We start from the raw sequence: 14281 nt of genomic DNA, 5'->3' as shown, positions 1-14281 counted from the left end.
CTGAGGAGTAGGACATGATTGTAACCTATTCCCTTTGTTATTCAATCTGTGCACAGATGAGTCAGTAAACAGAAACCAAAGAGAAATTTGAAGAGGAATTAAAGTTCAAAGGTTATCCTGTGCCATAATTCTGGACAAGGACAGTTGAAGATCTGTTGAACGAAATGGATAGTGTCTTGAGAGAAGATTATAAGATGAACATACATAGCATTAAAGCCAGGATAATGGAATTTAGTAGGATTAAATTATGTGATGCTGAGCTAATTAGATTAGTAAATGACACCACAAGTGATAGACGAGTTTTTCTGTTTGGACAGCAAAATAACTAGTGATGATCGAAGCAAAAAAGGAATGGAATGCAAACTAGCAATTCCAATAAAAGCTTTCCTCATAAATAGAAATATGTTGTCCTGAGATGTCAAGGAATTGTCAATTTGGTAATGGAGGGAAGTGTGAAACAGTAAAGATTGTGATAGCTGACCAAAGCTGTATAATAATTCTGTAGGCAGGTTCCAGTGGATATAGGGTGCAGTAGTTTTTTCAGAGATTAAGTGACTTTAACAGATAGACTAGCACGCAGTCTTCAGATAGAAGACAGCAGTAATGACAGTGCAAAGACTACCAAAACGTAAGATACATCACATTATCAATGGAAGACTTATTTTTGGAACAAATATGATCATATCGTGGTCCAGCCATAATGATTTCCATTGTTGCTAATGGCTTTTATTAGGATGAACTGTTTGGGGGAAAAGAAAAAAGACAAGTTTCCTTCCTCATATTTGCCCTGCCTGAGATTGTGCTGAGTTCTAATAATCCCTTCATTGGCAGGGTATTTAACCCTAAACTTCCTTTCATTTGATTTTCAATGGGTTTTAACTTCCTCCTTTATTATTTTTTCCCCTTTTGATAATGCCTTACAGTTAGATGTGTGCACTTGTTGGGTTAGTAGAGATAAGACATTTTCCTGACATTTCACTGTGCGGTATCACAACATTTCAAACGAATTTCCATATAAATTATGTATTATTCTGGCTCACAATTTATTTATGTTGGAACTTCTCTGCACCTTAGAGCTGTGGAACTGTATTTACTATCACATAAGGAAATTTACGTTCTAGGAATTTTTCAGTGATCATTTGCAACAAGTCTTAATTTTTGGCCCGTGAGTACTGTACTGTTTGTCGGCGAGGTGTATTCCCATTTTTGTGTAAATACTGTTGAGTAAAGGACGGAATTATTTGTATCTTATACGTAGTAGGGATAACACTGTCAGTTGCATTTACTTATTTTATTCATACGTAACAAGTTTTCGGTGTCAAGGTACACCATCTTCAGGCCTCTCTGTGACAGAAGGTGATTACTTTGATACCGGGAGTTGTATAACTTTCTGTAGAAGGTCCAAAACATCGGTGTCCACTAAACTACAGCTTCTTATCGCCTATGGTGTGTACTGCGGCAGTACATCAGCTTAGTTTCTGTTTAGCAGACACCAATGTTTTGAGCCTCCTTCATACTGTATATGGGATTCTCATATCAATGTAATCACTTGGAGTTATAGACAGGGTAAAGATGCTGTATGTACAAGGGTTGGAACTTTAATAGTGGCAACTATTTATGTACAGCTTGTACAAAATAGATAAGTTTTTCAAAGTTTCACTGACCTTCAAAGTAGTCACCAGCATTGTGTATAACCCGTTGCCAGCGACGTGGAAGTCGTAGGATACTCTTAGCAGTGCCAGTTGTGTTGACAGTTCGAGCTGCACAGTCTATTGCCCAACGAATTTGTAGCAGTTCTGAAGCGAATGCCGTGAAGTGTTTCCTTCAGTTTAGAAATCGAGTTGAACTCACAAGGGCTTAAGTCAGGGGAGTGCAGTAGGAAGTATAGCACTTAGCAGCCCCAACAGTCAAACAAATCAGTAACAGCTTGCACTGTACATGTGTGACCATTGTGTCATCACTTCTGTCTGTATGCTGTTCATTTTTGGAACACAACCTGCAACCAGCTCGGAGACAGAAGTGATGACACTTTCTGCAGGACCTGACCATCATTTTGCAGGACAATGCTCAAGCACATACAATGCAAGCTGTTGCTGATTTGCTTCACTTATGCGGCTGCTATGTGCTATACCACCTACTGCACTCTCCTGACTTAAGCCTTCGTGAGTTCAACTCGATTTCTAAACTGAAGGAAACACTTCACAACATTCACTTCAGAACTGCTACAAATTCGTCAGGCAATAGACCACACCACTCGAACTGTCAGTACAACTGGCACTGCTAAGAGTGTCCTATGACTTCCACATCACTGGCATCGGGTTATACACAATGCTGGTGACTACTTTGTAGGTCAGCAGCAAAACTTTGAAACACGTATCTATTTTGTACAAGCTGTAAAAATAGCAGGTGTTGTCCTAATATCCACCAGTAGATGGATGTACAGAGAATGATTTGTGTCTTTATATTGTTTTCTACTGCTTAGAACTGACAGTTTATACCACAATAAAATTATTCAGGATATCATTTGTAGAATTCCTCTTTTTGGTCAGGCCTTGAGCATGTTGGTTATTGTCAATGTTAGTTCTTTAAACCAAAGAATTCTGTGTTGGCGACATTTTTATTAAATTAATGAAGTTACTGGTTTTTACTGTACAACGATTATCAGACCATAAAAAGGACTGTGGTGTGTAGGGCAATTAGTTGTGAACTGAATTGCGTTAAGTAAGTTCAGTGTAGTGCTTTGCATCCTGTGTGTTACCGCTCTTTTTAAGATCCAATTATAACTGTAGAAGCAAAACAGGTAATCAATTTAAATAAATCAAAATGTGACCAAAACTCAGAATTCTCCATTCTAAACAATGGAAATTCCAGGATGGGAGATCAACAATATGGAAAGGATGGATTGCTGTTCGCCACATAAAGGTGGTGTTGAGTCACAGACAGGCAGAACCAAAAGAAGACTAGAAATATTTAAACTTTCAAACAAAGTCCTGCCTCACGAGTAGAACTCTCACATATTTAAACACCAACAACAACTCGTACTCATATGGCTACTGTCTCTGGGTGCAGTCAGGTCTTAATGGCTGGAGACAAGTCACCTGTGTGTGTGTGTGTGTGTGTGTGTGTGTGTGTGTGTATGTTGTTTTGTTATTGTTGCTAAGAGAGGATGTGAGAGTACTACTTCTGAAAAAGGACTTTATCTAAAAGCTTAAATATTTCTAGTATTCTTTCCATAGTGTCTTTCTGTGACTCAGCATTTCCTCTATGTGCTGAGCAGCAATGTACCCTTTCTATATTGTTGTAATTCTCCATGTTATATAGTCATCAGGGTTATGAACACACTTCATAACATTTTCATCACATGACTTATCGCCAGTGCGCGCGACTAGCGTTTTCAAGGGCTTTCAGCCAGTGAAGCATCAGAAATAAGAAGTGGTAGTGGGTGGTGGCCAATATGCCTGAGATTCAATGACCAGGTGAATTCTACAGTTCATGTCTGATTAGTAGTTACTTAACCATAAAATTACAAGGAGAGAGAATGGCCAGCCAGTACTTATCTTCACCAGGCAAAATTCCAATTACTGCTGTTGGACACATTTAAAGGTAGGAAATTATTTTCTTCACAGGGGAAAACAGTAGATTGGAAAGCAAGTCACAGTCGCTCAGAGCCAAGGTTTAGAAGAACCCACTTGTTGGGACGATAGGAGGCAATGATCGGACGAAACAACATTTAATTGTTTCAGAAACTATGATTAGTATTTTCTTTTTTTTTTTAAGCATTTTTATCAGCAGAAATAAAATTTTGTCTCCTAAAGGTAAATACTGGCTTGACATACAGTTTCCTCATAACTTCACAGTTTCATAGAGTGAATTTCTATTTCAGTATCATTAGCAGTGAATTATCTAAACATGATCTTGGAAGGAGAAGGAGCTAGAAATTTTATTTGTTCAGATTCTTGCTCAGGAAAGGTAAATATCGATATTTAATGTGTCAAATTACTTTCACAGTGTACACACCTCTGAAGAGTAAGTTACATTCTTGAAAAGACTTCCTCGCTTTTTGGTAAGCCATTCTCGGGCACAACATTTCTGTGAGGTGTGCCATTCACAGAATGTATATAGGGTGATCTTGCTAAATGTGGATAAATTGTAGAAAATGATTCATGGGAGGATAAGGAGCAAAAAAGATTGTATGGACATACAACCAGAAATGTGTTCCAAGACAGGTAATTCCACTTGAAAATGGAGATCAAAGGTGTAGATCATGACCTCTGTACCAGCACAAGGAGGGTAGCCTGACAGAAAGAAGTAACCCAAAATCCGTGTGGAACATTTTCCACAACATCTGTCACTATTCGTATCACTTAGGTGTGCAGGCCTTATTACTTACGGAGTTATCCCAGCAGTAACGGTTTTCTCTCTGGTTGTTCTCACAGGTGAACACCGTATTGGGATTTCTGTCATCCATCCTATTCACAGATGAGGCTACCTACACGGGGGTTGGCATCGACAACCTTCACAACTCCCACATGTGGATTACAGTGAATCTCAACGGTGTGGTGACAGCAAAATGTTGACACCGGTTCAGTCATTCTTCCGCGATGCCTCACTTGTGAGCGTCCTGTCTCCCATGCTGGAAGATGAACCTGTGGTGATATGAAAAGTATTGTGATTATTGCATGATGATGGTCCAGCTCACTGAACTCTGGAGTATGGAGCTAAAACACTAGTACAACAGAATATTCCCAATTACCTGATGTGTTTTTGTGTGTGCTTTCAATTACTGAATCCCACACTGTCAAACATCTTTTATGTTCACCTTCAAATGGTTGTGACTTCCTTGAAAGGCATTTGCAGCCATATGTTTGTATGACCTTTTGTTTTTGTTCCTTTTCCCCTTTGGTATCATGTCTTACAGTTCATCCTCATTTAGCAGTGTTACCCTGTATACTTTCCTCTTTGTACTTTGGGAGAGTGGGAGAAAGATACTGAGTTATGGGGTTTGCTGGAATTGGTTAAAAATTGCTGTGGAAAGGCTAAGGTCCAGCGATGAGTCCTTGGTGGCAAAAGTTTTAATTTATTAGGAGCTGTTGTCAGAAACTGTGCTCTGTTGGATAAGAAAACCATAGAAATAAGGCGAGATTCTGGGTTCGAGTGCCAGTTTGGCACACAGCTTTAGCTTGCTAGGAAGTTTCAAGGGTGGACTTGCCTTTAGCCTCTGCAGGAGTTTGGCTTAGTTTGATGACAACATGGAAGGATGCTGTAACTCTTTCCAATGTTTGTATTGTGGTGTAGGGCATAACAGCAGTGAGGAGTACCTGTTGATGAGTCGAGAAAACAGAGATTGTCAGTTTTTGCACCTCGATAATTCATTTTACTTTCTATAGATTTTATTTGGTGAATAAGCAAGTTTTCACATCGTGGCTGCTCAGTTCTCATCCAGGGTGTTGCATGAAACATAGGTTTCACACCCTATGGCAGCATGGTCAAGAAAATGCTTGGTTATCACAAATTCAGGATGTTTGTGCTGCTCCTTGTCTTGCTGAACATCCCCATTAGCCATAATGTAAATATTCTGCACTAATTTTGTACACAACTGCACATTTCTTGACATTGATCTAGCGATTTGCTGACATAGAACATTGATGACATTTTGCAAATTTGAGTATCACGTTTTACAGTCAATAAATATTTCTTGAATGACATAAGTAGCAGTAGGATGTAGCTCCATGAATATTTTATTTACTAACACCTGGGAGATTTTTTGGGATAAAACCATCAACAGTCAAGTGTGAAAGTGTGGTGATCAATACATTGTCTTAGGCTGTAGTCAGTATCACCAACAGTGGCACGACACAGTCACCAGAGGTCACCCAATTACATTGGCTGACAGTTCGGTCACTGTGCATTCGGTCTCCTTTGTCAGTTTTTGATGAGGTCAGGGAGGTTAAGTTGGGTTAGGGTTAGAATCTATGCTTTCACAGAGGCTAGAATCTGTTTTGTGTGGCGAGTACTGTTATTGGAGCAACTATACAAGTTTTACGAATTTGTGAGAGAAAAGAGAAACATTCTATTCCAGACTCAAGATGATCAGTGGTGACATTGAAAAGCAAATTAGAAACACTCTGCACAACATCAAATAAGTGCAGCAAAATAGGTATATGCAAATCAAACTTTAATGACTGTCATTCAGCATATGTGTGAAAGGCAAATACAAATTTTTCAATAAGGTACTGTGAACACTTAAAAGAACTGAACAGTGGAGACCACAAACACTGCATTTGAAAACCACCTCACATAGCAAAATCACTACCCTTCTGGCATAAAAACAACTGTAAACAGTACTAGTAATTTGTATATAGCTAGTGTTCACCCACAAAAAAATAAAAAATAAAAAAATAAAATAAAAAAAATAAAAAAAAATTAAAAAAAATATAAGCATCAAAATTGACAAATGCCACTTTCCTCACTTGAATACACAATGTTTTGAGGTTACAATCCAGGCCTAAAATTTCCAATTTGAATCTGCATGTCTTGCAGATGATGTACTACATTAAGTATAGACATAAGGTTGAAACAGTTAGATAGCCACAGAACATTCTTAATGCACATGAGATACTGTTCAGTGAATGATTATTAAATTTTTAGTTTGTTCAAAACTTGTGACTTCCTATAAAGTTGTGATTTCAGACTGCAGATTCTGAGGCATACTCATATTATTATCTTTGTTGCCCCTCAGGATGCACCGAGCTCCTCCTTTCTTGGACTGAACTTAAAAGTTTGTCTCAGTCCTATTTTTCACGTGGGAACATTGGTTGATTGTCAAAGAAAACACACTGATTTTAATTGCAATGACACTATCTGAATTCTTCAACCAGTGTCTTTCGTAAGCACAATCCATTGATGTGTGTGCCACTGTGATGACAGTCTTTTGCACAAAAGCTGATGTCATTTGATTTTACTTCATTTCTCTCGCCCACAGTGAAAATTGCTGAATCTACGTATGCTGTTAAATTTGTGGCAAAGTGTATAGTTGTTTCAGGATATGTCAGGTAATAAATGGTTGTACTGTGACATCAATATGTAAACACTATTAATTCTGCAGTTTCAACATCTGACTATTGGTAATATGCTTATGTTGAAATATTGGCAACTAAGTACATGCTCTGCAAATTACTGTGAAATGTATACCAGTGAGTACTTCCCACTGTACTACGTATTCTGTTCCATTCATATATGGAGCATGAACATCTGCAGAAATTTTGTTGAGTTTGGGAGGGGGGATAGCAAGATTTCAAAAGTTGCCATTTTTTTACTTATGTAATTGAGTTGATCAGTTAAATCAAACAATGGAAACTCCAGGTAGAAATATAACCAATGTAAGCAAAGACAGATTGCTACTTACCATAAAAATAATGCACTAAGTTGCAGATGGGCACAATTAAGAGGCACTTACACGTAAGTTTTCAGCCACAGCCTTCATCGGAAAAAGAGAAACGTGCACCATTCGTTCACACAAGTGAGCATCCCTCACTCACACATGACCACAAACTCCGGCAGCTCAGGCCAGAATGCCCAGTTTGGTCAATTTTTAGATATTTCCTGCCATAAGAACTAAATTTTATAAGTGTCGCAACAAGCTGTAATATCTCAGAGAAATTGTGTTTATACACTAAGTATATGAATAAAAACACTGTACTACAGATTCCAGGAGAGGGAGGCCAGTGCACCTTTCTTTGTGCACTATAATTAGTCGGATCTTGTCCAAGTGTTGATAAATAAAATATTCGTGCTACTATATGGTGGTCTTTGTGAAGATGTCATTCAGTAATTTTAATATAGTTTAATTATGAAGTTCACCTGTATCCTTGGTCACACAAGGTTGTCAACAGATTTTTTTTTGTCAACTTCTGTTTTTTGCAGTTCTGAAAAATTATGTACCATTTCCATCACTGGAAACATCAACAACATGTCTTAACATATTCTGCATGCAAAAATGAAATTGATCTTTACTTTTCAAAAGTGGAACTTCGTTGCCATTTCAGTTTAACATCTATTTTGTCGTGCTATATGAACTGTGCTACACAACCTTGTAGTGTTATTCAGTGCAGAGAATAAATGTGGAGAAACGGGTGTATTGCTTGTATGCGGACATACTTCTTACTTGTCTAAATAAAAATATTTTAAATATATCTAAAAAGAAAGATGATGAAACTTACCAAACAAAAGCGCTGGCAGGTCGATAGACACACAAACAAACACAAACATACACACAAAATTCTAGCTTTCGCAACCAATGGTTGCCTCGTCAGGAAAGAGGGAAGGAGAAGGAAAGACAAAAGGATATGGGTTTTAAGGGAGAGGGTAAGGAGTCATTCCAATCCCGGGAGCGGAAAGACTTACCTTAGGGGGAAAAAATGTCTGCTTGTGTCTGTGTATGTGTGGATGGATATGTGTGTGTGTGCGAGTGTATACCTGTCCTTTTTTCCCCCTAAGGTAAGTCTTTCCGCTCCCGGGATTGGAATGACTCCTTACCCTCTCCCTTAAAACCCATATCCTTTTGTCTTTCCTTCTCCTTCTCTCTTTCCTGACGAGGCAACCATTGGTTGCGAAAGCTAGAATTTTGTGTGTATGTTTGTGTTTGTTTGTGTGTCTATCGACCTGCCAGCGCTTTTGTTTGGTAAGTTTCATCATCTTTCTTTTTAGATATATTTTTCCCACGTGGAATGTTTCCCTCTATTAAAATATTTTAAATCATCAATATAAGGGAAAGGTAGAGCTACTCACTGTAAAGATGACACATTGAATTGCAGACAGGCACAACTGAAAGACACTACACATTAGCTTACGGCCAGAGCCTTCTTCAGAAAAAGAACACCACACACACATTCATTCACACAAGCAAGTACACCTCGTGCTCACATTGACCGCCACCTCCGGCAGCTCGGACAGGAATGCTACCGGAATGGGATCGTGTGTGTGAAGTGTGTTTGCTTGTGTGGATGAATGTGTGTGTATTTTCTTTTCTGAAGAAGGCTTTGACCAAAAATTAATATGTATATGTCTTTTCATTGTGTCTGTCTTTACTCAGCGTGCCATCTTTTTGGTGAGTAGCGATTATCTTTTCCTTATATTGCTGAGAATCCAGCCCAGGTTTCCAAAATCACATGTACAAAGGAGCCAAATGAAAAAGGATTAAAACAAAGTAAAAAAAAAGCAAATGATGTTGATAAAATGGATGCAGCAGAAGATTAGAAATAAAAAAAAATATTTGAATCAATTCTTTGATTTAAAATAACAATTTCCGTCATTTCAATATAGACAAAAAAAGTAGATTGTACCTGATGGGATTCAGACCCACAATGTTCAGTATACCAGCTAAAAAAAATAAATTAATGATTATGCTAATGTTCCTCTTTGAAGTTATGATAATTTCAAGTCTTTACAGGATAACAAAAAATTATGAAATTTTGTTTTGTCGATTACATGCAAATGAGAGCCCACCAACGTGAATGACTGCAGAATGATACCTTGGGCACTAACCTACACTATTGTGTAGGTGGTTTTGAAAAACAGCTCCACTTGTGGGGACCTCAACTTGTCGGTCTCCTCCTTAACACTATGACTCTATCTCAGAATTAGCTCAAGAAATTGAAGTATTCAATTTGCACTTCCTAAATTGATTTGACTCCTTTGTTGCACTTCCCGTCGCTTCATAAGGGCACACCTTTCAACAAATATGAGCGTGTCTGAGACTTCCTGAAAGTTAAAACTTTGTGCTGGAATGCGACTCAAACCTGGAGCCTTATCCTGATACCCCATTCGTTAAGTTGATTGCCTGCAGGATGCACGGATCCAGCTTTGAGTCCCAGTCCAGTACACAGTTTAATCTGATAAGAAGTTTCAGACAGTAGATACTTTGCTGCAGAGTGAAATAAAAATTCATTCTAGACGACTGGGCTATCACTGGTAGAATTTTTCCACCTACTTTTCCACATTTTTTTTAAATGTAACTGCATTTCTAGATAGCTGTCACTCATTATACAAACTGAATGTTTTGCCATGTATATTTTATATTGCATCATTGTCACATTGGCATCTGAAATTTTCTGTAGCTGTAATTACATTGTTCACACAATAGCAAAGATGGGTGCTTTATTTGAATACTCATAGTTTGCATTGAACAGACATACCTTTTTAAAATCAATAGTAAATTCGTATGCTAATTCCAAACTAGTTCTGTGCTGACTTTCTACACTGTTGTGTTTCAAGTAAATTACCACCATGGCACAAGAATCCAATTTGAGACATCATCCATTCTTGCTATCAAGATGTAATAACATTCTCTTATTACCATGCTAGGAGATAACGTCATACACTTCAGTTTACCCCACACTGTTCGGGAATAGCTCAGAATAGTGAGCCTTGTGACTTGCATAATTGTTTCTGAAACTGTAAATAAACTCCTGTTTGATTTTCTTTGTTTTTGTGTCTAGATAATGATACACAAAATTCCCCGTCACTGTACTCTAAACAAATCTTCCTAAGATTTTAAGCTGTCTTTGTTATGTCAAAAATTCCTATATCATCTTTTAACTTCCCTGTTAACAAAAGCTGCAAGTAGTCTTCAGCCTGGAGCTAACCCTGACATGAATCAGAAATGATTGCATAAACTTGCTTCAAACTTGTGCAAAAGAACTGTCTTTGCCACCCTCTGGCTGATGCTTTTATACATGAGTGCAGCGAATGCACAACATTCCTACAGTTGCACAGAAAAACCATCCTTTCTGGAGAGGTATTCTGGTTGGAAAGTTGTAAATTTCAACATCATGAAACTGAACATAGAAAGGAGTGACTAAGTAAATGAGGTGTGTCTGGTTGAGAATAACGAAGAGACTCGGTCAGCAAAGTCTGCTGAGACTAGATTCCACCGAGCTTCAGTATAGTTTTTGCACTGGAAATGATGCTTGTAATAAAACATTTTCAGTTCTTTATAAAAACTTTTTTACAGTTTTTGACTCAGTATTATTTTTTGACATTGGGTAGTCACTAATAGGTATTGTGGCAACTAAAAAAAAATTCCATTTGTGACCAAGCAGTAGTATAGCAGAATTTGCTGTCACGCAGCAAGAAAAACTGATTGAAGAAAATTAAGAATTTCAACCTGTAAACCTCAGGGAAACCGCTTGGTTGAATAAATTAACAGCTTGGTGGTGGTTATTACTATGTCATCAGTTTGAGAATTTGCATAGTGTCTTACACTGACTCACAGTACAGTTCCTGGTGAACTTGGAAGGTCAGTTATCTTGTGTAGCTCTAACTATAATCACCATAATCAGATTTTCACTCTGCAGCGGAGTGTGCGCTGATATGAAACTTCCCGGCAGATTAAAACTGTGTGCCCGACCGAGACTCGAACTCGGGACCTTTGCCTTTCGCGGGCAAGTGCTCTACCATCTGAGCTACCAAAGCACGAATTTGGAAGCTAGGAGACGAGATACTGGCAGAAGTAAAGCTGTGAATACCGGAGTACCAGGTGTGAGTCGTGCTTTGGTAGCTCAGATGGTAGAGCACTTGTCCACGAAAGGCAAAGGTCCCGAGTTCGAGTCTCGGTCGGGCACACAGTTTTAATCTGCCAGGAAGTTTTATAATATTCCCACACGAGCATTTTTGTAAATTGGGTCTAGCTTACACAAAATAGTTTTTTTCATCATCAGCTAATTATTTTTCTCGTAGTAGAGGGTGTTTGGGATGAATTGGGGTTTCTGTTTCCCAATTACCCATTCAAATTTAAGTTTTCTTTCTAAATCAATCAGAGAAACACTGGGATGCTACTTTAGCGAAGGAAATAGTCAGTATCCTTTGTAAAATGTAAACTATCGACAGAAATGTCACACCTGTTAAAATATTGCTGGCTATACTTTGCCTGGTTGGAGAATTTATAGTTGAAAATTGCTGTTTTGTTTCCATCTGCCAAGGTTGTCTTCAAAGGGGGGGCCGTAATTTTTCTGAAGATCTGATGCGCACCCTATTTCACTACTGATTGAAGTAAAATTCCCTTTCTGTGTGCTCCTGCACAGAGGAGTGCTGCCACACTCTGAAAACTTTGGTCTTTTTTAACCACTCTTTCAGTACTACCCATGTACAGGCCACCACACCTCTGCAGTATAATATAAATTCTTGCTTTATTGGGTGGTTTCCGAGCATCCTTGGCCAACTTTACGTGTTCCTGTATCTTCCAAGTGGGTTTGTAGATTACAGCTATAATCTATTTCATCAAGACCTTTCTTATTCGGTTGGAATAGCTACAACGTCCCATGATGATGTTATATGCAGATGGAGACAAAATGTTGTGTTTCGAAAAGAAATTCATCCGACCATGGCATAACAACCAGAATATTTTAATAAGTGATCCCAGGGTCACTGATTAAAGATTTTTTTGACCAGGGAAGATGGCACACTGTTTACGACATTGGTCCAGCATTTGGAGGACACCACTTCAAATCCCCATTCAGCTGTGTAGAAATCAATTCTCTGTGATTTCTCTAAATTACTTACAACAAATGCCAGGAGGATTTGTTTGAAAGAAGGAGGGGGGGGGGGGGGCACTACATTTTATTTTCCATTAGTACCCAGTGCTAGCTTGTGCCTATCTCTAAAAACCTTGTTGTATTGTAAACAGGGTGTTAAAAGTCTAATATTGCTGTTGTTTCAAGTAATTAAATCGTGAATGGGATGTTAAACACTATTCATTTGTGTTTTTCAAATATGTTTTGCTACTGCTGTGGCGTTGTCAGTTGGCTTCTTTACTAGTGTCCCAGAATTAATGTTAATTTTTGTGAGGGTCTTTTTTTTCCAGAAAGAAGCAGTGAGCATGCTTGTCAACAATGGTTTATTACAGTTGAAATTCTTGTAAATACACTACTGGCCATTAAAATTGCTACACCAAGAACAAATGCAGATGATAAACGGATATTCATTGGACAAAAATATTATACTAGAACTGACATATGATTACATTTTCACGCAATTTGGGTGCATAGATCCTGAGAAATCAGTACCCAGAACAACCACCTCTGGCCATAATAACAGCCTTGATACGCCTAGGCATTGAGTCAAACAAAGCTTGGATGGCGTGTGCAGGTACAACTGCCCATGCAGATTCAACACGATACCACAGTTCATCAAGAGTAGTGACTGGCGTATTGTGATGAGCCAGTTGCTCGGCCACCATTGACCAGACGTTTTCAATTGGTTAGAGATCTGGAGAATGTGCTGGCCAGGGCAGCAGTCGAACATGTTCTGTATCCAGAAAGGCCCGAACAGGACATGCAACAGGCAGTCGTGCATTATCCTGCTGAAATGTAGGGTTTCACAGGGATTGAGTGAAGGGTAATGCCACGGGTCTAACATGTCTGAAATGTAACATCCACTGTTCAAAGTGCTGTCAGTGCAAACAAGAGGTGACTGAGAGGTGTATCCAATGGCACCGCATACCATCACGCCGGGTGATATGCCAGTATGGCGATGACGAATACACGCTTCCAATGTGCGTTCACAGTGTTTTCGCCAAACATGGATGCGACCATAATGATACTGTAATCAGAACCTGGATTCATCTGAAAAAAAATGACGTTTTGCCATTCGTGCACACCATCGCAGGCACTCCTGTCTGTGATGCAGTGTCAAGGGTAACCGCAGCCATGGTCTCCAAGCTGATAGTCCATGCTGCTGCAAACATCGTCGAACTGTTCGTGCAGATGGTTGTTGTCTTGCAAACATCCCCATCTGTTGACTCAGGGATCGAGACATTGCTGCATGATCCATTACAGCCATGCGGATAAGATGGCTGTCATCTCGACTGCTAGTGATATGAGGCCATTGGGATCCAGCACGGCATTCCGTATTACCCTCCCGAACCCACCGATTCCATAATCTGCTAACGGTCATTGGATCTCGACCAATGTGAGCAGCAATGTCGCAATACGATTAACCGCAATCGTGATAGGCTACAATCCGACCTTTATCAAAGTCGGAAACGTAATGGTACGCATTTCTCCTCCTTACATGAGGCATCAGAACAACGTTTCACCACGCAACGCTGGTCAACTGCTGTTTGTGTGTGAGAAATTGGTGGGAAACTTTCTTCATGTCAGCACGTTGCAGTGTCGCCACTGGTGCTAACCTTGTGTGAATGCTCTGAAAAGCTAATCATTTGCATATCACAGCATCTTCTTCCTGTTGGTTAATTTTCGCGTCTGTTGCACGTCAACTTTGTGGT

The 14281-nt window shown here is 39.0% G+C and overlaps 1 protein-coding gene across 1 annotated transcript in view; it reads left to right on the top strand.

Moving 5' to 3' along the window:
- The window catches only part of LOC126426658 (pre-mRNA 3' end processing protein WDR33), a 181097-nt gene that overhangs the window by 20795 nt on the left and 146021 nt on the right, over positions 1 to 14281 (top strand). The gene's annotated exons all lie outside the window — the stretch shown is intronic.

Source organism: Schistocerca serialis, chromosome 11 (assembly GCF_023864345.2).
Source record: "Schistocerca serialis cubense isolate TAMUIC-IGC-003099 chromosome 11, iqSchSeri2.2, whole genome shotgun sequence".
NCBI classification, from domain to species: Eukaryota; Metazoa; Arthropoda; class Insecta; order Orthoptera; family Acrididae; genus Schistocerca; species Schistocerca serialis.
The sequence above is the reverse complement of the archived record's forward strand: the minus strand, read 5'-3'. Positions and strand labels throughout refer to the sequence as shown.